General features: G+C 44.6%; 1 pseudogene; it reads right to left on the reverse strand.

The window, feature by feature from the left end:
* Positions 1 to 499: 499 nt before the first annotated feature.
* Positions 500 to 2,265, reverse strand: LOC134647134 (E3 ubiquitin-protein ligase TRIM21-like; annotated as a pseudogene).
* Positions 2,266 to 2,627: the final 362 nt, after the last annotated feature.

Below are 2,627 nucleotides of genomic sequence, written 5' to 3' on the forward strand. Positions count from 1 at the left end.
TCATCACAACATGGAAATATAATCATCAAAATGATGTGACTGGAAGGATGCAGCAGTCTGTGCTCCACCTTTCTCCTCCACACCTGCAGGTGGAGAACATGGATGCATGAATCTCTACAGAGTTCTTTGAATATTATCCGTCTTATCAGTTTTCAGTGAACAAAAATCCTCACAGAGCCAAAATAAGCAGTTTGTATCCAACATAACTCAGCTGGACTCTGATGCTCCGTATAACAGCCACACATGAGTCTGGATTCACTCAAAGCATTGAACAAACTTTATTGTAAATGAAGCTTTTGGACATTTATTCTCTGATATTTGCTCTTCAGCTCGAGTCTCCATCAGTGGGAACATTTCCTGATTCAACTTTTCTTCTGTTCAAATCAAACTCCATGAGAATCAAAGTGTGAATCAGAGTCCTGATGATCAGATTCTATAGAAACATGGAGACTGTAGAGGATTTACACTCAATATGTTCATTTGTTCTCTTCAAGAAAAATCAATCATTCATCCAATAAAATAAGTCGTTGATCGACTCAGTTTGATTGACAGGACAGATGATCAGAGGTGCAGAGTTTTTACCACCATAATTTAAACTGGGTTCGAAGTATGGGTGGAGTTTGTGAGTGAAGGAGCAGCCAGTAAAGGAGTAGATCAGAGCTGCAGCACCTACATCATAAAAGGAGACCAGACCCTCCTCATAATCCACAAACACCCCCACCTTCTCAGGACCAGGATGAAGACAGAGGGGGACTGAAGGGGAAGCACAAGCTTTGTACTTATTTCCATTTCTCAGCCACACAGTCCAGAAACCATCCTGAGGTCTCAGTGTGATTTGTCCCTTCCTGTTGATCGACTCTGTGGCCACTCCTAAAGTCCATTTAGTCTTTCCTTTAACCTGAACCTCAAAGTAAAATCTGCCTGAAGAGAAACTCTGCTCTCCTAAAACACAAACACACTGAGAAAATCTCTCTGGGTTGTCTGGAAGATTCTTCCTCACATCACTATGATACACTTGTTTTCCATCATCAGACAGGATGAGCTGTATCAGGATCCAGAGTCACATCCACCTCATGCTGCTGCACCCTCTGCAGCTCAGCCTCTAACAGCTTCTTCTTCATGAGTTTCCTGTTTGTCTCCTCCAGCTGAGCCACAGCTCTCCCCACAGTCCCCTCATATGATGGTGGATGAACTCTGACCTCTGTCCAGTCCTTGCTGGCTGGAGCAGCTTTCAGGGAGGAGAAGCTTTGGAGGAGGTGGAGGTGGTCTTCAGAGCGTGAGAGCTGCTCCACCTCAGAGCTTCTCTCCATCAGCTCAGAGATTTCCTGTTCCAGATCTTTGATGAGACCTTCAGCCTGTTTCTCTGTAGTTTCCTGTTTGTCTTCGATCTCCTTCATGAGCTCCTTCAGGCGTCTCTCAACAGACTCCATCAGAGCAGTGAAGACCTGAACACCTTCTGCTTTCTGTCTGTCTGCAGCATCTTTACTCATCTTCACCGACTCTGTGATCTCCTGAATCTTCAGTCGTCTCTTCTGGATCATCTGCTGAATCTCAGCCTCTGTCTTCTCCAGCTCTGCCTTCTTTCCTTCATATTCTTCTCTCAGAGGAACAAACTCGTGGTTCTTGTGGTCTAAAACAGGGCAGAGCATGCAGACACATGTCTGGTCGGTCTTACAGAACAGCTCCAGAAGTTTATCGTGCTTCGTGCACATCCTGCCTTCCAGGTTCTCCACAGCATCAATCAGCTGATGTCTTTTCAGACGTTTCACTGTCAGATGAGGCTCCAGGTGAGTCTGACAGTAGGAGGTCTGACACACCAGGCAGGACTTCAGGGCCTTCAGTCTGGTTCCAGTGCAGACGTCACAGGGAACTTCTCCTGGTTTGGCAGCTTGTTGCTCTGAGCTGCTGCTGCTGGCTTTCTGCTGAGCTTCACGTCTGAACTGAGCAACCATCTCAGAGAACAACGTGTTGATGTCTAGTTCAGGTCGTCTTTTGAACACTCTGTTACACATAGGACACTTCTGTCTGCCATTAGTGTCCCAGTGCTGACTGATGCAGGTTTTGCAGAAGTTGTGTCCACATGGTGTAGAGACTGGATCAGTGAACACATCCAGACAGATGGAGCACAGAAACTGATCTTCAGATCGCAGATTGCTGGCAGCAGACATGTCTGCACTCTGAGGGAGAAAGAAAAGAAACATTTGATTCAAAATTCACTTTAAATTTCATTTTTAAAAAGAGAGAAACAAGCGTCAGTAGTCTGAGGAGCTTGGAAAGAAAAGCGTCTGGACTTCTTTGAGTTTCTTGAAGACGTTTCATCAGAGAAGCTTCTTCTGTTCTCAGAGTAACTGGTGGAGACCCAGCAACACACTCAGACACAAACTGGTTCATCCCAAACACAAACTGAACATCGTAGTGTCTGCTGTACAGTGCAGCGTCCAGATGAACAGAATAACTTTGGGGATGAAGATAAATACAGTCGTTAAAAAGATGTGAAATTGTTTCTCTGACTGTTTTACAGAAGGTCCAAGATTCATCCAGATCATTTTATACTTGAATAAATCAGTTTGTTGGATATTTTCCATCAATTACTGTGAAGTAAACTTCGACCTTGTTGGTGACTAAAT

The sequence above is a fragment of the Pelmatolapia mariae genome, linkage group LG3_W (genome assembly GCF_036321145.2).
Source record: "Pelmatolapia mariae isolate MD_Pm_ZW linkage group LG3_W, Pm_UMD_F_2, whole genome shotgun sequence".
NCBI classification, from domain to species: domain Eukaryota; kingdom Metazoa; phylum Chordata; class Actinopteri; order Cichliformes; family Cichlidae; genus Pelmatolapia; species Pelmatolapia mariae.